Source organism: Callorhinus ursinus, unplaced genomic scaffold (assembly GCF_003265705.2).
Source record: "Callorhinus ursinus isolate GAN/ISIS: 27379988/994484 unplaced genomic scaffold, GSC_fseal_2.0 scaffold25, whole genome shotgun sequence".
In the NCBI taxonomy this organism is placed as follows: Eukaryota; Metazoa; Chordata; class Mammalia; order Carnivora; family Otariidae; genus Callorhinus; species Callorhinus ursinus.
Window position 1 is genome coordinate 4,374,536 of NW_027397087.1, and position 23,138 is coordinate 4,397,673.

The 23,138-nt window shown below is 36.6% G+C and overlaps 1 protein-coding gene across 9 annotated transcripts in view; it reads right to left on the bottom strand.

Annotated features, from left to right (window-relative positions):
• Positions 1 to 23,138, bottom strand: part of MEIS2 (Meis homeobox 2) — a 203,569-nt gene that overhangs the window by 60,305 nt on the left and 120,126 nt on the right. The window lies entirely within an intron of this gene.

A 23,138-nucleotide genomic window follows, 5' to 3' on the forward strand; every position in this document is an offset into this window, starting at 1 on the left:
ATCATTGACCACTTTCCTCTATCATTCTGAATTCAAGGATTGTTATTTTAGAATCACACACTCATTTCAGAGACACTGTAGTTGCATGTACATAATTATAAAACATGTCTCCAGAGAGGTCCCTGCTCTAAATTCACTGGTCTTCTTAAACAGAAAAAAGTAAACTTTTATCCAGCATGTCAAAGTCATTCATAAACTAGGAAGCCTTTCATATGATTTCCCATCAACATTATTAAACAGTGATGTTAGGAACAACAGAGTATTCCATTCAGAGCATTCTAATCATCCCAGTGTTGGAGAGAATGCGTGTTTTTCAATCATCTAAAATTTTATTCTTCAGGTATTTCATCTTCTATAATAGTGTGCATTATCCAAAATGTGCACAATTACTTATTAGCAAACCCAAATGCCATTAGGTTAAACAAAATCCCCTGTACAGCAAAAGGGGTTAACCAGATTTGTATTAATATAGAAGCCAGGCTTTTAATATTCTGCAAATGTTAACAAAGAAAGATGATAATGTTGAGTTAATATGGGTTAAGCATAAAATGAAAATAAATTTTTCTGATTGCGAGGTGTTGACACTTTTTTGGCTAGGGCCTCCAGCCTGTTCCTGAAAGCTGTGTAATTACAGAAGGCTTTTCCCCTCCTTCCCCCTCCTGCTTCGAGCCTACCCACATTAGTAATGACCCCTTCACTGCTTCAAAAACCACTAATGGTCTTCAGCACGGACAAGAAAAATGAACAGGATAAATTGGAATCCACAGTCAGTAATTTGCATCCTATGAGGCTGCTTTGGCCACTCACACTCATTCCTGGCCATCAATCCTTGCCTGTCAGGTACGGCACTTTGCCGCCACGACAAATACTCCTCCTAACACTCTGATTCGTCCAAACAACGTAATTGTCCTCTATTCTCCTTTTGGTAATGGAGATAATGAATGACTGCCCAAACAAGAAGGATTGCTCATCACAGATGCCTGGGTGGTTTCAAACTGGAAAAGGCCTAGGGTACAAATTTTAATTGACTGAAAACAGTGGTTGGGGGGAAATGACCAAAAACAGTCCGCAGATCCTTCTGGTCATAGTATTTTCTTGCCAAATTCAAGGGAGGAGCACCTTTTGACTTTCTGTCCCTCTTAAGATTTTGAAAGCTGAGGTTTATTAGGTTATTGTCCCTATATGGAAGTGATGGAAGATTGATCGGAAACCGGCAAATAACAAAAAGGAAAACAGGGACCCATGGCAAGAGCGCATTGATATGCATCAGTAACGTCATCCAGTGTGTTTCTTTACGCAGTGTTTTCTGTTTGGTGTGTTCAGTCTTGCTCACTGTTGGATGCACTTGCTCAAGGCAGGTCTAACAAAACATGGGTGGTGTGTGTGTGTGTGTGTGTGTGTGTGAAAAAGAGGGACAGAGGCAGACACACACACACGGAAGGTTTAGATGAAATAAAGGTCTAGGTTGTTAAGGAAGTAGAAGCATAGAAAGCTGATGTGAGTGGAGAGCCAATTCCTTGAAGTAGGACTGTAAATTCTGATCAAATAACAAGAATTCTTTCCAGTGTTTTATTAGAAATTTAGTCAAATGACCACAAAATTACATAAACAGTACATTTTATCTTGGGAATCCCTGAGCCGTACTTTCATTCCACTATGAGAAGCAGTTGCAAATTCCAGCCTCAATCATTAAAAAAATTGGGACCTTACCAAAATTCACCTTGCACAGATGGCTTTTTTTTTAATTAATAGGGAAGACCATAATAACTTTAACTTATTTAAATAATGTTCTGTGGTTTTTGAACATTCGTGATTCTATGCCCCTTTTATACATGGAGTGGACTGGGTATCTGAAAATGTTCTGGCCGTCAGCCACTATATTTCTAAAATTTAAAAAGGGATGGAAAACAATCAGCTTTCAGAGGAACTGGAACCATGGCAATGTGTTTTGGATTAATTTACAAATACATGTATATATTGAAGGCCTAAGTGTAGAACCAGAGAATTTCTACTACATGGTCTATCATACACATTCTTCTACTTTATTAGAACAGACATCATATTGAAATAATAAACATGGGAAGCCTTCACTTCTTCTTTGATGTATATTATTAAATGTCTGACTGGCTCAAATTTAAAATAAACTTTGGTATGTTTGCACCTGAAAACTGGAAGTGGACCACAAGTAATAATTTGTTGTCAGTTTCCATATTCTTGGACTAAAGCTAGAGTTTAGTCTGTTCACTGTTGGGGGCCAACCCACTCTGGTCCAGTGGCCCAGAGGTGGCTCAATTTACTTTTAAGAATGCACACCATAACATAATAGTGACGATGATTCCCTTCATCAAGAAAGAACCAGTGTAGGTCAAAGTTTTTCACATCCCAAAATAGTTCTAAAGCCACTGTTGAACAGAAGTGAGTCACAAGGATCTCCTTACTTTGAATGTCAACTGACAACTCTTCAAAAAGTTAATAAGACATGTATGGCTCACAACCCAGTGTAGATAGAAAATATGTGTAATTGACTTCGTTTTTTCCTAAAGACTCATTTGAAAGTAAGATATTATCTTTCTTCAAGATACTAACCTTAATTAGACTTTCTCCCCCTCTCTTCTTTGGAGGTTAACCTGGTTTATCAAGTACATGGAAATGGATCTACAGTATCCTTGGAATACATCAGTGAAACAGTTTTTGGATGAAACCACTTAATAATAATCTTCTTTTGTGATTAATCCTTCTCCAATAATGTCCAAACTGGAAATGATTCATCATGAATTTTATTCCATGTCGAAAGGATTTGCACTGATGTCTAAGAATACTTCAGGTGATATTTCTAATCATCTCATGAATGAGAAATACAGGATAAATGAAAACGGTAGGATTTGGAAGGGTGAAAAATTATAAATAACTAATCTATCAACTTAATCATAGTTAATAAAATGTGAGGCTCTCATGAAAAAGTTTTTCCCAGATGTTGAGTGAAAAAAAGCAAATTGTAGAACATGTATTGTGAATTTTTGTAAAATAGATAAATAGATTAATTATATATGTATATATCTGTCCCTGTACTGCAAGAAAACATCTGGAAAAACACACACTAATAATGATTTATGTTATTTATGTAGGGTACGGGGTAGAGGCTTTTACTATTTGTTTATAGATACCTATACTGTCTCTGTGTGTACTGCTTCAAACAATGGTTTTAAAGGCTATTAAGTTTTAAATTATAACTAATTTATTGTAATTGCAATTAATTCATACACTTCATATTTTTAAAATACCATAGTAATTTAACATTTTTATAAAGTTAGATATTCTTTTGTTATGGTAATTCTCTGACTGGATAATTTTTAAAAGCAGGATATCTCTAGGACCAGCCCTGCCTCTTAAGTTATTTCCCTACCCAATGAGTTTGAATCACTTACTGGCCTATGAAGCTTACTAGATGGAGCTCTTGAAGAACAATGTCCAATTTGTCAAATGACTTCTGTGATGATGTAATGTAACCATTAAGACAAACAATGGAGTAATTTGTTGGGCAGGGTCTTAGTTTGAGCAAACACTTGGAAACTGATCACTATGGTGACCGCTTCCCTTTCCTCAATCCCCTCCAAGACACTATTTGCTCTGTAGAGTTCATCCAGGTGACTGAGATTTTGATGATGCCACTCATATATGGAAACCTCTAAGCACTTTTCTGGAGGTGGACAATAAAACTGCATTGGGTAGGGTGCCTGGGTAGCTCAGTTGGTTAAGCATCTGCCTTCAACGCAGGTCATGATCCCAGGGTTCTGGGATGGAGTCCCACATCTGGCTCCCTACTCAGCAGGGAGTCTGCTTCTCTCTCCGCCTCTGCCCCTCCCCCCCGCTTGAGTGCTCTCTCTCTCTCAAAATAAATAAACAAAATCTTAAAAAAAATTAAATTAAAAACTGCATTGGGTAAATATCCCTTATTACTCTAGGACTATGCTTACTGAACTGGGGTACATGCAAAGGTGTTAAAAACTTAACCCCTGAATAAATAAATGCATTTTCTGGAATGTCAAAGTTATTCAGTGGCGATTAATTCAACATCTTTTTCTTATGTAAACAAAAATTCCTATGCTATGACTAGAACATGTGCAACAAATAATATTTTCACATAAAACAAGAAACAAGATACTTAAAACCCATCACATCTTCACAGTTGAAGGTAATCTCCTTTCCACTAAATTCATATTGCAATTTACTTGGTATTTATAATTTTAGCCTTTCATTGTCATTTATATAGTTTGTTTTCATTAAGTATAACTTTCTGAGGGTAAAGCCCTAGGGTTTTTTAAACTTTTGTAAATCTCCCCAACTCCATCTGAGTATCTCTAAATATTGTAGGAAAAATGGAAAAAAAAACCCAAACAAACTAAAAAACTAGACAAGTTCTCAGTCAAGCTGTTCTGTTGCCTTGAACAAGACTGGGCCTGGAATACAGTCTCTGTAAGGTAAAATGAAGAGGTTAACAAAGCTCTGTATGGGTTGTGGAGTATCTATAGAGATTATAATAAAGTTTGTGATGGTTAATTGTGAATCGCAGTGATTCTCTCTCTCTCTCTTTCTCTCAAATTGTCTTGAGTTTCTAATCACTACCTCAGGATGCAGTACAAACCCTTCACTCTTCCACTGCCAAACTCACTTCCTGTTTCTACCCTAAGCACTTCTACAGGAAACATGATGTATCTCTCACTTTGTGTTACTATTTGTAAATGTCTGCATTTTCTGCGTGTCCCCTTATCTCTGTCCTGAGTTCTTGAGGTCAGAACCACAAAAGAGTAGAAGAAAAAGGTCTTTAGATAGAACTATGGTCTGGAACCCAACTTATGTAGATGACAAAACCAAGACTCATAGGCTTGAGTAACATACGCCCAGTCATAGAAACGGGCAGTGGTAAGAGATGAGATAACCACCTGGTCTCTTGACATTTAGTGAAGGTTTTCCCCATTAACATTAACATTTCTCACTGAAGTATCTTTCCCTTTTCTTTTGGTAATAGTACCCTGATTTTACTTTAGGAATGTGTTCAGGGGTGGCCAACTGACCAGGCTTGGTCAATCGACATAGTTAGCCATTCTGGCTGTGCTGAGAATGAAACCCAAGTTAGGGTAATGGGAGTCAGAAGGACTGTCAGTCAAAGGCATTCTCTCTTCACAGGGGTTACTCAGTCAGTAGAATATGTGCCTGGAGTTGCTGGTGCCATTGTTGCCACCAAAATGGAAAAGCCTGACTGAGGATATAGCCCATGCAGACAAAAGCAGAGCCAATGAAGAATAGATTCCTGACATTATTTCTGCACTTGGATACAGCTTTACCTAAAACCAGCTCTTTTTACCTATCAGTTACTTGAGCCAATAAATTAGTCTTGACTCATACACATGGCATGACTTAGATTACGTGGAATCTTCTGAGCTTATTCCTTTACCCCCTCCAGCTAAAAATGATTATTTGTTGTTAAAAACAAAACAAAACAAAACAAAAAGAATAGAAGGAAGGAGGAGGAAGAAGAGGAAAGAAATGAACCATTTTGCTTTCATCTATCCCTGCAGACTCTGATCAAACATAACAAAAATCTTGAGGATTGGGATTTTTTAAAAAAGTTTATCAGAGTTGTGTTCCCAATAAATTAAAAAATGACCTCACTGGGAAGACAGAGGTTTAAGCATGCAATGTATATAAAACCCAGAATTTTTTAAAATCTAAATTAGAAAAGCAAAGTATAAGGTAGAATTCTTATGGTGTTTCTTAAAATGACCAGAGAGTAAGTTTCAGTATGTTTCTTGTGTCCAGTTGAAACTCTTAAGGGAAATGATAGAAATTTACTCATCAAAATACCTAAGATTCAAAAACCTTACAGAAACCAAAGGCTGTGATAATGCAAAATGACACAACTTTTGCAATCCTCCAGCTAATTTGGGGTTATTTTATTTCAGTAAAATTCCCAGCTGACGAAGGAGAGTGGGTTTTACACCATTCCCTTCCATTTCCATGATTCTGGCATGTCCATCATGGCCAGTCCACTGAATCCAGTGGAAAATCCTCTCCAGCAGAAGTAGTCACTCTCCTTAAAAATTTCACAGCGCTTTCTCTCCTTCTCTCTTGAATTTTTATTTGATCCACACTGTTTATTAATGTATATCTGTGCACTTGTATTATACCCTTCACTGCACTGCAAGTCATTTGAGGACAGAGGTCAAGATTAAAAGCACTTAGCAACAGTGTATCCCACATAATAGGTGCTCAATACATCTTTGTCTATGCTACGTATATGAAGCATAAATACTCAGATAAAAATGGAAAGATTCAGTCATTTAACTGTTTTAACAACACAATATTTGGACATTTGAAAACATCCACTAAATTTTTCACTTTCATCCAGATGTTTGGTGTCATGGAAACCCAGATTTCAGATTTAGATTAATTAGTTGGGGTTTGTTTTGTTTTTTTTTATGCTACATGTATATTTGGGATGAAGAAAATGTGTCTATTTCAGGAGATTCACTTCCATTTGAGTTCACATTGAAGTAAATAGATTGAATTATAATAATCACGTTTTAAAATTCACAAAAGGTTTGCGAGATTTTTTAATAATAGCCAGATCCTAAGAGATTACCATGTTTGGCTGATATTTAGAACCATGGTAGGAAGGCCTCATTAAAAAGAGCAAAAAGAAAAGCACTCTCTCTCTGGTAGATAAGCTAAAGAAATACTGAATGAGCCTGATGGATTATCATCCAGAGATTTTAAGAACAGTTATTAAATTTATTATTATCAAGATATAGATAAAATAAAAAAAATGAAGAAGGAATTTCTTATGAAACCAAAGTTAATGACTGAAAGAATAAAAAGCAAGTGTCTTGGAACAAAGAAGTAACACTTTTTGCATCTTCAAGAGGAAATGTTACACATACATATTCTAATGGTATAGAGGGAGTTTGTATGCGCAGGACTGATGAAATTAAGTGGTTAGATACCACCAATACCCATTCTACTTCTTTTTTTTTAAATTTTTTTATTTTTAAAGATTTTTATTTTTACATTATCTCTACACCCAGCCTGGGGCTTGAACTTAAAACCCCCAAATCAAGAGTTGCTTTGCTCTCCCGACTCAGCCAGCCAGGTTCCACCCCCTTCCCCCCATTCAATTTCTAAATTTCCAAAAAGATATAAAAAGTGTTAGGAAAATGTACTATAAAACATTTGCAGATAGGAGTCAGAATTTTAAGCACAATGGATATAATTATTTTCCTATTGACTGAGACTTTAAAGCTGAGCTCAGTTTTATTTTGAAAATAACAGAAAAATATTCCTAAGGCTAGAGAAAGATAATTTTTATTTAACATTTGTTAGGACGCTCCCATGAGCTGCTTGGTCATGCGTATTATGCTGCTTACATGGCTAATGGGTAATCTTACCAAATGAGCCAAAGGCCACAAATAAGGCCTTGACTCATTTAACAATCATTTCACATTTCCACACTATGACCAAATCAATATTTTATGGGAATACTCAGTTCTATAGCCAGACCACTTTTCCAAAAAATTGAATTTTGTGCTTATTTATTTTATGGATCATTTGTTGAAATAGATTTCAAAACAGATTTGGGCTATTTAGATTTTTCAGTGAACTGATAAAGAAAAACTTACAGACTCAGAGTTTTAGAACTAGAAAGGACATTAGAGTCATCTCATTCAAACTTTCTTATTTTGTGTCTAACAAAACTGAGGTCAACTTAGGAGAAAGGGACTCGCCTAAACCTTGTTGGACTGGCCACCTCCCTTTTTTTAAGATGTCCCTGGTTTCCCCAGCAAGAAGAAATTTCATGCTTACATAATCTCAAAGAACATTTCATACAGAATATCTTATTTCTACCTAGGAATTGTGGATATCAATAGCAAGATTTTATCCTGTAAATTACTTAACACCCATTTCTACATGTTCTTATGTCACCCTACACATCCCCCTTACTCCACGCCACTGAATTGCAAATACTTGGTTACTTGTCTACCTCTCTTATTAGACTCTACGCCCCTTGAGAGCAGAGACCAGCTATGCACATTTGACTTCCAGAATCTAGTTCGGAGCCCAGCATGCAAGAGGCATCAATAACTACATGTTGAATTAATCAAGTTTGAGAATGCAAACAAATAAATTCTTTGCAACCTAAAAAGACTATTTTGAATTGAGAGAGAAGTTGGTGGAGACGAGAGGTGGATAGCAAATGAGAAGGGAGATTTAAGGAAGGAGACATGCAAAGAGGCAAATAATACTAACGTTTTATGGCATCACACATGAAACAGCAAAAACCAGCTCTTACTTAAAACAAGAGTAAAGGGGCGCCTGGGTGGCTCAGTTGGTTGAGCGACTGCCTTCAGTTCAGGTCATGATCTCAGGGTCGTGGGATTGAGCCCCACATCGGGCTCCCTGCTTGGCGGGAAGCCTGCTTCTCCCTTTCCCACTCCCCCTGCTTGTGTTCCCTCTCTCTCTCTCTCTGTGTAAAATAAATAAATAAAATCTTTTAATAAATAAATAAATAAATAAAACAAGAGTAAAATTTTATATATGTAGAGAACAGGGTAGAAATTGGCAAATTCAGATGGTGACACTGAGAAGCTGTAGAAAAGAAATACGTGCATGGGACTTTTCATTAGCATTTAATATCTCTTCTTGTTAAAGAGGCTAAGGGGTTGCTTTAAAACAAGGATCTGAAGGTCGTGGTAGAGAGTTATATAATGTCTAGACAACAGAGATACTTGTATCTAATCTTAGGACAACAATCCTACTTAAGGAGTCCAGACACAGTGGGTATGAGACTGAGTTAGAAGGAAATGAGGATTAGTGATTAGACCATTGCATTTCTTTAATAACATGAAAAAAATGGATAAAGAAGTGAGATACATATTAAAGAATTATTAAGCAAGTTTACAAACTATTAAAAACAATTCCAGTATGTTTAGTCTAATTTTCTTTGCATGGACTATGCTATAAATAATTTTGTTGGATTTACCTTAAGAATGTACTGAAAGTCCAATGTGACAAGAGAAAGCTACTATAGATTTAAAGAGGAAGTTGTTGTTTAAAGAAACGGAGGGTTATCTTTTTTTCAAAAAAGGTTATTATCTCTAGAGTAAGCAATGGAAATGTTGTGGATATTATCTTCTTGCTCATCTCAGAGTACAGGATAAGAGAATGGGGTTAATGATAAGTTAAAAAGTCATAAAAATAAAAAGAAAGTAGCTGTAAAGGAATGACTTATGATGGGCAGTAGTGGTTAAAAAAGAGAACCTTAGTAGTGAATGGCCATTTCTTGCACCAGATTATGGAGAAGGTTTCAATCAGGGTGGCAATGAGGAATCAGACCTCCTGAATAAGAGTTAATTCTTTCATTTTTACAGTGCACCAAGATAAAAACATAATGTGTAGAACACTGGCATTAGAAACTTGGTTCAGAGGTTCCAAGCTGGCTTGTTTTTCTGTTATACAGAGCTGCTTTTTGCATATAAATGAGCACTGGATACAACTATATACTTAGATGTATACTCTAAAAATGGGGGGGAGGGGCAGGTGGGCTAAAAAAAAAAAAGCCACCTGACTTTTTTGCCTGTTTAATTATAATCCCATGTTCTTAAAATGTTTTAGAATTTATATGATTTTAAAAAACATGGGAGAAAGATCAGTCCAGAGAATATGACAAAGTCAAAGATATTACCCAAGTGTTTACCATAGTTATCCACTATACTAGTAAATAAAGCAACCAACACGTACCATAGTAAGAAAACTATTAATGGGCCATCAAAAAAGATCAGTTACCAGTATTTATTTTGGAATTCCCCAGAGTTTTATCTTATCAAGTTGTTTTTCCTTCCCTTTTTTGAAGCAGCCTGTTTAGTGAAAGTTAACTGAATCAAGATGGAGGCAGAACAAGGGACTGTCACAACACTGATCTTTGTGCATACACTGCCCATGACTATTTCACCTAAACTTTCAAACACACAAATACTTGACATATAAAGTGTTTCTAAGCAGATGAAAACAATCACATTGTGAGTTTCCAATTCCTGTTTAGAGCAAATCAATTCATCAGTAACTAGCATACCTTTAAAATGTCTTTAAACATACTTATAAATATGTTTCTTCTGGTAATTATAGAAGATCATCAACTATCTAATCTATGTCCTAACCAAACAAAATGAGAAAATATACATGTACATAAAAATACATGTCTTCATGACTCTGGATATTTATTGACTAAACATTTACTCATTCAAGATAAAAGTGATTAAGTACTGAAATATCAAGCCATTCGATAGTATTTCACCTTTTACCACCATAATTAAATGCTACGCTGAGTAAATCCAAATGAATTAGAAACTTGTGGACTAAAAGAAAATATAGACACAAAAATAAAAAGGTTTCATGACAAAAGAATAAGAATATATGCTAATATATATTTATAGCTTACTTAAATATTATATGTGGCTACTTTCTTCCTAACTTGGACAGCAAATCAGAAAATATTGAGAAAAGGTTACTCTTGGCTTAGGTAGCCAAGCTGACCTCAGCAGAAAGTGTTTTTCCAATTACCTTTCTACCATGTTTCATCTGCTTATCAACCTGGATAAAAGAGAGGAATAATGAGGAACATAGTAAAAATATGAATATGTGAAATTACCAAATTGGTTATATATTTTCTAATCTATTAAGTGATAAGATTTTATAGAAAGCGATAGCTACCTCTTATTCCTTCTGTTTGTATATCAGAAGTCTATACATTCTTAGAAACAAATAATTCTGGTTTTTGCATGAAAATATTTCTTACAAGGATTTAAGAAGCCCTGAAAATGGTTGTCTCCACAAAAACTGGACTTTAAAAGGACAACCCTTTAATGTAGCTGAATTCAAGTAGTATGAACCAGTATGGCCAGCGTCTGTTCTAATTAGTTGAGCATTTTTTCTGATTGTTGACTGGTCAATAGTTTGGATATCGCCCTTGACTTTTCTACATGATGGACAGAGTCCTCTAACATTTCTGATACCTGCTTAGTATGCTGTATCTTTGGCAGATGAACTTAAGTTTGACCCATATTCCACTATAATACATAGAGTATAAATATTTTATTTTATTTTTTTAAGAGCATAACTATTTTATCACAAGGTGAGTTGACCATAGGCTTTCATTTGAAACAGGGTAGTTTGAGGTAAAGTCTGAAGGTACCTTCACTACTCGTGTGTTCCAGATGAAATCATATGCATTATTTAAATATCTAAAAAATTTAAATTCTCCTATTTGAGTAATTGGAAATATACCCCCATAGCAACATAAGCTGAGTGGGTTTAGTTTTCTAAGAAGTTAAAACACTTAAGGATTGCCACATGGCAAGAAATAAGCTGCAAATGGCCTTTAGATTCTAGCAGAAAATCATTAAGAAAATCCAAGGTTATTATTCTTACATATATACCATGAAACTCTTGATTACACTTTATCTAAATAAGAATATTTTCTTAAGAAGAGAGAAGAGAGGGCAAGAGGTAAACAGGAGGAAGCAAAAAGTATCTCAAAGAGGGCAAAAGTATGCTTAGAAATCACCATCCAACTCACAACTCTGCATCCCCATGTAAGACCATGACTTGGATTTGGCCTGGATATTGGAGAAATCTAGACTAAAGAACTCTCCTTTGAACAGTCCCAGCTGATAATCAGTATCCATTTAGCATCACATCTGACCTGGCAGAAACTAAAGACTTTTCAATTCAGCTATTTGGACATTTAAAATTTTCAGAGAGTGTACACTACAAGAAAGAAATTCAGGGAAAAAATATATAAACCACTACTTTATAAGGTCTTCAACTTTTTTCTAACCTACCCAGTCAATTTTGAAATGGCCTGATAATACTGTTATAAAGAATGTATAAACCTATGTGCAATTTGATAAGAGTGATCTTTGTACCATTCTATAAACAATAATGGATAGCTGTCAGGTTCTGGATTAGACATCTAAGAAGTCGGGTGTCTAGAGCAATGGAAAAACAGAGATTGAGATTGGTATTGTGACATTTCACTGGTTATGTTCTCTTTTCTTTTTCTTGAGCTCCTGAATCCATTCTCCCTTTTCATTTAAAGTGACTGACGTCCCGACAATGTTACAGAACCTAGAACCACTCCCTGGGGACATTAACTTTTTTTATCTCCTTGGATATTTGGGAATACAATTTATAGCAAGTATAAATACTGTAAGTTGAATTGCTAAGGGAGTTTGCTCTTTGTTAAAGTTCTTTCATAAGATAAATAATGTTCTTGCAAAGCAATTAATACCACCAGTGGAGTAATGCTCCTCTTTTTATGAACAAATTTAGATGTTTACAAGAAATGCCAGGTGGAAACTTCTGATGAATTTATTAATAAGCACTTGGATTTGCACTTGTTTTGTTCACTGCTATATGCCTAGCTGGTAGGAAAGTACTTGGGAGAGTAGTATAAGCTCAATAAATAAATGGGAAATGAATACATGAACGAGCACTTTCAAGGCCTGACCCGAGACTGAAGCATGGAGTGTCTCATTTCAAGTGCACAAGGGAAGCTGGAGAAATATCAGTGTTTAGGCTTTTACTTTCTCACGTTAGTAGTTAGAACCACTCAGTTGGGAGGAGGCTAATGGCAAGGGGATGGGAAGTTTCTGCGTGTTACAGATTTAAAAGCATCCTCTCTATCAATTTGTTTACACTATTGAAAATCAAAATTGTTTTTATTCCGCAAGGAATTAGATATTTCTAGGCCCATATTGACTAAGATATAGGGGGAAAAAACCCATTAAAAGCCCCACAGAACTTATAACAATAGTCTAGGTAGAAGTATATGACTGTTATACCAAGGCAGTAACACTTTCCATGATTTAATACCCTAGTGGATAAACATTTAAATTTAAAGTGTAGATACATTTTGGAAACACTCAACTAACTCAGGAAACACATGTGCTTTGGTGCCATCGGGTCATACTTCAGGTGGAGCCCTGGGAAATTTTTTGGAAAGTACTGGTAGAAATAGGTTGGAAGGAAGGAGAGAGAGCACATAAATCCATTAGCAATTGCATTTATAGCTCTTCCCATCTGTCATTTTCAAAGCATTTTTCTATTATTAGCCGCTGAAGTTGTAAGTACACATGGCTTACATCCATTGTCTCCTCTCACTTGGTAAAGATAAAGAAGTGAACGCAGAAAGCATAAGTGACTTAACACTTGTTTGTGATCCGGGTAGAAATAAATAAATGCAAAGACGTAAGCCACGAGTTCTCAATTTCCTTCTTTGTGCTGAAAATCTATGAGGCCAACTTTTTCCTAGGAATAACTTTTTACCTTTTAATAGCATCTTCACTCCTATTCTCCATATCCATTAGGGAGAAAGCATAGGATATGAAAACATGGTTAGAGTTACCTATTATGATCCTTTGCATTGGAGATTTGATTATGCCAACTCAAGGCAAGAAAGGCCAACTCATAGAAAGAAAGAATCACGCGATGTTAGCAAGACTTGATGAATTATACAAGGTCTACAGTTACCTTCAAAATCACGTGACACAGTGGATTTCTATGGTCTTCGTTTTAGTTTGACCTAAGCAAAGTGATTCGGTAGTTTTAACTAAACTCATACCTCCCAATCTCTCCAGAACGTAAGTGATATTACAGTGCCTGCTCTTGGCTGAGACAAACAAGTAGCCCATATCATTTAACAGAATCGTCTGAAGAAGTTAATAGCCGTAACTTTAGGATGAGTATGACAGTCCTAAATAGTTCTCTCACTAGATCAGTTATTTTAAACTTTAAAATACATATGTGCCTCCCACTGGAACATATATTTGAAAAAGACAACTAGAAAACTTTAACTGAATGAATCTTGTCCCTACCCAGGCTGTCCCTGCACCTGTGCAAGAGAGCTGGGAATCTGGAAGCTTCTGGTGGCTAAAGTCTGCAACATGCTTCTAGAATGACCAAAAGACTAACTAGCCACTCAAATGAGAAAAAGGTTTGGCAAGTCCAAAGGAAAAGAAACTTACAATTATTCACCCACCAAAATTAAAAAACAAAACAAAACAAAAACAAACAAACTTATACAGAAATTCAGGACACATCTCACAAGGGGAAGAAGAAACTAAAAAATTTAAGAGACAAAGCCAGCCTATACAAATTAGAATAGTATATGCACAAATCTCTGGAGAAACTCTATTATATCACAATTAATGCAGAGACTGCAATCAAGCCAGGCTAATTTCAATAGATTCCAAGTTTTGAATAGTTCCTAGACTATCCAAGTGGGAATTTGGCCAGGATGCTGGGGTTAATAATTCATTTTGAGAGAGGCTAATTCTTTGGGAAGCAGCCCACTCTGCAGGAGGAAGCATTTGGCCCATGTGAGCAAATTTGCTCTTCAAGATCACCCTTTATTAGCTCCACAAGATACCTTTCTTTTTTTAGAGTGGGGGGGTGGGGGGGCAGGGGTCCGTTTACTTTCTCATACATATAGAAATATTTATCATGTTTCCAATAAATATATATTAAAGTCAGAGAAACTGTTCAAGCATATACATTGCATGTTTGGGTTCTTAATGAACAATTTTTATACCAACTTTCAAGTACTACGATCTGAGTACAGGGTCGTCAGAGGAGTAGTGTGGCAAAATGTATGGGCTCTGGAATCAGACAGTCCTGGCTTTTAATCTTGGCTCCAAACTGTGAAACTTTGAAGAGGCTACTGAATCACACTAGGATTCAGGTTCTTCGCTCATAAAATAGGAAAATTAATGGTGCCTACCTCATAGTGGTCTTATGAGGTTTAAATAAGTCATTTGTTAATTGAACAAACAATTATTGAGTGCCAGAAATTGTTACTGGCCCTGAGAATACAGTAGTAAGCAGATGAGACAAATCTGTGACCTCATGGAATTTATACTCTGATAAGAGATATAGGCAATAAACAACAACAACAACCACACACACAATCTGCCTGGGGCTAAGTTTTATAAAGAAAAACTTGATTAAGGTCATTTCTGAACTGAGATAGAAAGTGACTAGGGATGCTGATCTTTTCTGTAGAGTAGTCAGGGAGAGCATTTTGAGAAGGTAACATTTGAGCAGAGACTTGAGTGAAGTCCGAGCTAGCCAGGAGGCCGGAAAGCCAGGAGACCAGAGTCCTAAAGCAGGTGAGCGGAGCTGTGTGGAAGGATAGGGCCAGAGAAGCAGCCGGTGCCAGACCATCTCAGGTCTTACGGGTCATCTTAAAGGACTCAAGTACTAACCTAGCATCTGGCACGTAATTAAGCACATAACATAATAGCTATTCATTCATATTATTCATAAATAGAGTCACAAGTCAGAATCCTTTGTTTCCATTGCCCTGCTATGTGGTTGGATGTTTTCTCCATTAATCCTCTCATCTTAACATAGCTGATTCCTAACTAATACCTTCACCCAGTTTAAACGCTCATGAGTATCACCAGTGTTTGTAAATGCAAACGTTTTCTGTGATGTGTGATTATTCAGCATCTTCTTTGTCTGTTAATGGGTCTTAAAAGTGATGGGTTCTTTCAAAGGCATTTTGGTTAAGGTGAGCGGAGGTACCCAAAAAATAATGGGACATATTAAGTAAGGAGATAAAGTAATACAGTATCCTTTTTGTTTTCCCCAGGAACACCAGAATTTGGGTGTCACTCTCTACTTAGCTGTTTTGGAAGGAAATCTTTCACTGGTTTTCATGTCTCTAAATCTGACTACAATCAAGCCCCAGCAATTACCACCAGCACTCACATGAGATACTGCATGAATCATTCCTACCTTTCCCAAAACTCGCATGGCTCCATGTCATCAGAAACCAGATTCTTGGGGTGCCTGGGTGGCTCAGTCGGTTAAGCATCTGACTCTTGATTTTGGCTCAGTTCCTGGTCTCAGGGTTGTGAGATCGAGCCCGATGTTGGCTCCATGCTGGGCGTGGAGCCTGCTTAAGATTCTCTCTCCCCTCCTCCCTCTCTCCTTCCTTAAAAAAACCCAAAAAACAAACAAAAAATTCTTGGCCTGCCTTTGAAGGTCTTTTACATTCTGAGTCCAACCTATCTTCCCAAACTTACATCCCTCTACTCTTGAACACATATGTAAAATCCTAAACGAACCATACCGGCTTCTCTGTCCATTTTATTCCTGTACTATTGCCATCAAAATATTTGCCATCTTGCAGATAGTTCAAATGCTCTCCCTTATTTCGGGCTGTCTTCTGATTTTTATATACATGGAGGTCTATGTTTCTCAGCCCCTCTGTACCTCTCTTCCCCATGAATTGGGCAGGGCCATGCTCCTAGTTCAAGACAAATGAATGTGATTGAGGGGACACAGGCTCTTTGGGGGCTAAAGAATTCACTTGCTGATGTAAATTCCCCAGGTCCTTTCTCTTGCTGCAGATGGGGGTACTTGGTGAGATGAGATGCCACAAAATGGAAGGACCTTTACAGGCTGAGCTTGCATATGGAGGATAGCTGCCTCAGAGAGTAGCACCAACCCCTCACAGACTTTGTGTGCCCAAGAAACAAATTCTTATGTTAAGCCACTGAGATTCTGGTGCTATTTGTTGATGCAGCATAACATAGCCTATTCTGACTGATATACCATTATTTAAGATCTTCTTTGATCACTACTTTGAAGTGATTCTTCCTCTCTTAAAAAATCATATGGAAAAATTTTTATTGTTGTTTTAGATGCTGGTAAATAATTTCTTTGTAGGAAGAATCAACTCTACTGAAAAGGATCTTTGATAAACTCGGGATAGTTAGGAAATGGAGGCTGAAATAAATCCCACAGGTCAGGGTTCTGGTGGCCGGGAACTACTCAGCCTAATAAAGGGCTGACAAGCTGTGTTGAGAGCTGCCTAGGAGGAGAGATGGAGAGATGAGTAAGGTTAAGAGGGGATACTTGCAGATGATATGGGTTTAAAGGGAAGTTTCCAAGTGACATGTGTGCTTTGTGATGTGACAGCTCCCCATGTCACGGCAAATCTTGAGTAAAACTAGAAAATTCAAAAACTCCTCATGCGGTTCAATTTCTTCAAGAAGCTGATGAGGTGACTGAATTTTGCATCAAGATGGCGTAGGGTTAAAACAGTCGCTTGAATGATCAAAGGAATCAGCTGAAATCTGGGTTACACTTCACTTATTAATGAAGCAAGGAGGAGAGATCATATACCACCTTGGATATAGATGCTGGGGGGCCCTGATTCCCCAGTAAGAGAGTAAGATTCTCAACAGACAGAACCATATTTCACACATCTCTTCATTCTGCATGTACTTAACCCAGAACTCTATAGTGGAGGACCCCAGTCGAAATGGACCAAGTGAACAGATGACTGGTACAGATCAAAACCAGTCCCCTTCATTTTGTTTAACTTACTCTTCTATTTCACTTTTCCGCTAGAGACATTTTCAGAATATTCTATGCTATTTCAGTCATTTTAGTTTGTAAGTGGTAGCAAATATTTTAAGTCCTCATCAGCACAACCTTGCTAATTAGCCACTGCTACATTTATTCTCTTAATCTGCACTCTTAGCTGCATTTAATGATCCGAATTTTGTCAGCATGAAGAGAAAGGGCTTCCACAAAGGGTGAGAATTGAGAGGAAATGTAGATAAAAATGAATTTCACTATCTCACTTCCAGTTTATCTTCTCTGTCATCAACATTAAAGTCCTGTTTTTGTCTCTTCAGAAAACCACATGACATTTGAGAATCTTCTCCTCTACTGCACAAATTTCAGAACCATCTGGAATACCTTCCTCCCTTCCTTCTCTCCACCTCCCTGATCGTCCATCCTTTTCTTCCAATACGAAAGTGGTTTTTTTTTCTCCTTATTTGGCTTTCTCTTCTTGTGCTTCTGAGCTCTTTAATTTTATCTTAATTCTTTGGCTACTTTGGTATCATCTATGGGAAGACAAACTTACACATACACATGAGAGTTTGAAATAAATAATACTTGGAGATAAATCCTCTGTAGTATATATCAAAATCAACTTTTCTGACTTTTAATTCCAAATATTAATGAGAAGTTAAAAGGGCAAAGACAGTCAAGTTGGTACATTCCAGGACATGAAGAAGAGCTAACATAACACATATGTAACTATTTTTAAGTATGTTTGGGCTCTCCATCAGGAAGACTTGTATCTGCATAAAAAAATTAGTAAATTAAACTCACACCTATAATCTTCGAAGATCTTCTCATAATGAAACCAGCTTCTTACAACATAATACTTGAGAACATTTGTTAATTTGGCCTATTTTTGCAAAAAAGAAAAGTATAGATAAAAAAAAAAGATACATAGCCCTCTTCACGTATTTCTTTTACTTGTCAGAGCTGATGAATTTAAGATTATTGACAGAGACTATAATAATAATCTACATATATACCCAGTCAAGTTTTACAAAGAATGAGCGCCTGGTTAAAATCCTTGAATATAATAATAGCTTCATTTCAAAGAGCAAACACACGTGTGTGTCTGTCACACACACGCATGCGCACCCCCACACACACACACACACATTCTCACTGCAGTAAATTAGAGATGCTCACAATGTAACAAATATGGATTTCAACATGCCCTTTGCTACTCAAATTAGTGGAAGCGTCTGCATTACCGCCCCCAACATAGTGCAAGGCAAGTGATTCCCTGCCCAGACAAGGGGCTTCTGACACTTGTCTTTATTGCCCCGTCATAAATTCATAAAGGGATGTCTGCTGCAACCAATTGGCAAGTTCACTGCATAAACATCAACACCAATTTAATGACTTGTGTACACATCGTAAACTAGAGAATCTTTATACAAAGAAATCAGATAAATCAAACATGAGCTGAGGCTTGGGGAAAGCAATTAAAGCTTTGAGTTAAGGTGGCTGTAGGAGGGCACTGTATCACATCGGAGCAGATAATAGAAAATGTGTTAACACCGCCACAGTATGTGTAATTAAATTAATTAGTAATAGTAAATGTGTTTAAAGCAACATCTCATCAACAGATCAGAGAAATAGACAAGAGCAGATAAATAGATAAGAGACATTTAAAAATTTAAATTTCCCATTTTATGTGTTCAAAGATAAGCAAAATAGCAAACAAATAAACAAACAAACAAAACCCTGAAACTTCCTAAGAAGTTGATAAAAATAAAACAGGGAGGGGATGTAAAGTTGATTTACTTGCCTCCGGCTAGTAATGGAAAAAAGAAATAGTCAGAACATAAAAACCTCTTTGGCCATATTTCATTTCCTATAGCATATTGAAGTGTTTTGGTGCCAACCCATTTCATTCAAATACCTCAAAGGCTGGTATAAAGTACCTTTAAGGTACATTGTTTTCTGAGCAAGTATTTGCAGTCAATCCCTAAGAAATGCTTGAGCATCACCTGGTAATACAAATTTTAAAATTATTTTTAAAACATCCAAGGAGATTTTGCTGAACAAAAATTAGATTGCTTATATGCCAAAGCTCCTCATCAGCTGAAAGCTGGAAGCTAAATTTGGCCATAAGAAACTGGCTTGGAACTTTAGAAGTTCTGGGGCCAGATTCAGCCCTGTATTACTTGCATGGCTTGTTACATAGAAAAAAAATAGGTCTGTTCCAGTGATAGCAAGACTTCCATTTATTCATCTCAAAAGCAATAAGATCCTAGAATGGAGCCTCCATAACACAAAATGCTTTTAAGTTCTCCCTGAGGGGAACACAATATACACAATTTATGTAAAAAGAAGAAAAATGAAAGCTAAGTATTCCAGTTAAGGGTCAGAAATCAATATTTCTTTAACAGCCTAAGCAACATGCATTACTCTCAATACAAATACTTAGGAGACTTTACATTCTCCATAAAGGGGGATTTCCACATAACTGGGGTTGAAAGTGGCAGAATATGCTCTCCCAACTTAGTTTCTATTGCCAAAAGATGAAAAAGAATATATTTGGATAGTACTGCACTGATCCTGTCATCCTTGCTTAAAACTTCTTACCTTAATGTCCTAAGTGTGGAGCAACAGGTAACTACATTTTAATACATCTCAATGGAATATAACAAAGACATTACAACATCAATATGAAGACCATACAGAAACAGGAAAAAAATCTGAACATAAAACTAATTGTACTGAGATAATGAGAATACGGCTTTTTTGGGGGGTGCCCAATTTTTTTTTCATGGTGCTGCATTATGTTATCAATGAAAAGTTTTTAAAAAGTAAACCTATTCATTTCAGCAGCACGGAAAAGTTATGGTAAGATATAGTAGGTAGATAATGGACCTTAAGAAATAAAGTATAAGGACTGAATTTGTTAAAGTATATATACCCTAATTAGTTTCTGAGCATTCACTTTGGCCCTCCGCCAATCTGCTCTCCATACTGGAGTCAGAATCATCCCTGTGAAGGACGGATTTGATCTGTCACTCTATAGCTTGACATAATTCAATGGCTTTCCATTGCTTTCAGGCTAAAGATCAAAATGCTTTTCTGGTGCCTTCAAGGTACCAGATGAGCTGGGTGGGAGCCTCCAGAGTCATGTTGCTCTATTGTCCAACTTCTTTCTCCCCTCCATCCACACAACCCTTCCATTTCCACAACTCTACATGCTTTCTCCTGCCACAGGACCTTTGCACATACATCTCTGACTTCTTCCCTTGTGCCCTGTCCTTCACCTCTCTAATGCAACATCTTCTTGCTTCAGATCTAATGTTAATTGATACTGACCTTTTTGGTCAGGTCAATTCCCTCTTAACATATTCTCTCAAAGCTCCCTAGTTTCTCCTTAAGGCACTTAACCCAACTGTCCTTTTACCAGTCTACAAGCACCAGAAGGGCAGCATTTGCATCTATTTATTTATTTATTTATTTATTTATTTATTTATTTATTTATTTTTTGGTCCACCATTCTATCTTCAGTGCCTGTCACAGAGAGTGGTTCATAAAGGAAGTGCTTGATAAATACCTGTGGGATGAATGAGTGAGTGAATGAATGTCAAGGTATAATTAAGCTTCTTAAAAAAGCCCACAAAAGCAACCTCAAGGCCTTTCTAAGTGTCTTGAAATTAAGTAATAATTCAGAGACTATATCAATACAGGCACTGCTCAATGGATAAGATCGAATGATTCAATTGTGGTTGGTGAGGCCCAGCTGAAGACTGAAGGACAATCATCAAATAGCCCTTCTGCTCCTCACAGGATCCTTACAAAATGGCACGAGAGCACATCTGCCAGATCTTTTGCTTGTGCATGGCTACCTTCCTTACTTAGCCAAGCTGACTCAGAAGTTAAACCTCTTAGAAGGATGAGTTATCCACTTACTGGGGTTTTAAATAAAGAAGCCTATTAATTTTTCTTCACATTTGGAGTAAGTAACCAAACAGTGGTCATCAGCAAAGAGCTTCTAATTTCTCCCTCCATCTGTATATGCTTTCATGATGACTATTTTTAAAAATTCATTTATTAGTCCTGTGCCTTTTAAAAGTTTTTATTCTTCCTGTTCTTTCCTTCTTTCAATGATGTGTTGCCATATGGCCTAAGGAACCCCAGGGACTCACCACCATCATTTCTCCTCGTTTCCAAATGACCTTAATTTTTACTAGGGTTTAAGATTCAAGCATAAAACAACCTCTCTTTCTTTCCAAAGCAGAATTTAGAGGACTCAGTTGAAAATGATTCATAGAGCTACTTTTTTTTTTCCTGTGTATCAAAAGCAATGAAGAATTCGCTGACTCCTGATTTTGAAACCAATTTCCGTTTTCTACCACTCTGTTGAAACTGCCTTTATTTGCTTAGCACCAAGAACAGGTTTCTTTGCATGGGTTAAGAACTTTCCTTCAGATCTATTAAGTATCTTGTAGATACTTAGATATCTGTATTTGCATACCTGCCTTGTCCTTGCTAATAAACACCAACAAAACTCTAGGAAGATGGCTTTTGTTTCCACCGAACTTGTTTGCTCATCTATAAAATAGGATAACAATAACTTACAGGTCATTGGGAGGATGGGGAGGATGACTGGAGGGGGATGATGATTAAATAAGAAGTTAAGGAGCACCTGGGTGGCTCAGTCAATTAAGCATCTGACTCGATTTCAGCTCAGATCATGATCTCAGGGCTGTGAGATCGAGCACTGCATCAGGCTCCGGACCCAGTGTAGAGCCTGCTTAAGATTCTCTCTCTCCCTCTCCCTCTGCCCCTCCCACCTCCCTCTCAAAAAAAAAAAAGTTAAAATACCGAAGTTAAAAATGGTAAACCATACTTTGAGTTTAAAAAAAAAAAACACCTTAAAAACTAATGATAATTGTTTTCCTATTCTTTGAAAAACACTAATACTCTATTTGAAATCTTTGTGAGATATATAAATCCACTGGTTTCTAAATATGATATGCCTTGTTGTCCATGGCTCCCCACTAGAATTTATAATTACATATTTCTAAACATGTAATTTAGCAATATTTCATATCAGTTCTCTTTTTTATCGTCCAAATGAGAGCATTTTTTTATCTTTGCCTTTGAAGTCATCTTAATACAAATCAGTCTAATTTCCATTTCCTAGAAAGTTGGAGGGTGTCACCCAGATTCTGATAAGGATGAACGCTTGTCTTATTTTGCATCATGAAGTGCACGTTCTTCATGATTTTAGAAAAAAAATACATCAGGGCTGATATCGAGTCTACAATGTTATGTTTTAAAACACCAAACATCATATTGAAATAAAAAAATAATTTCAGAATTCTAAATATTCATGTTTCAAGCTCCTACCTGTTTCATTTGCTATATTTTTTTCTTTCTATCCAGCCACAGATGTTGAACTCAGGAAGGTCAATGAGTCCATCTATTTTACTTGCAATATTTTTTATACTCCAAAATCAAATAGTTTTTATTCTGAAAATTAACAGTCATTTAATGTATACGAGTAGCTCAATGATTCCCTATATTCTCCTTAATTCTTAAAGCATTTCGGAGCTGTGACATGCCATATTAACATCTAAAATATGAAAAATAGAAACAAAAAAGGCAATTTCCCAAAGAGTAGGCATTTCATCATGTTGAAATAAGATCTTGCCCTCTAGAGCTGACCCTCA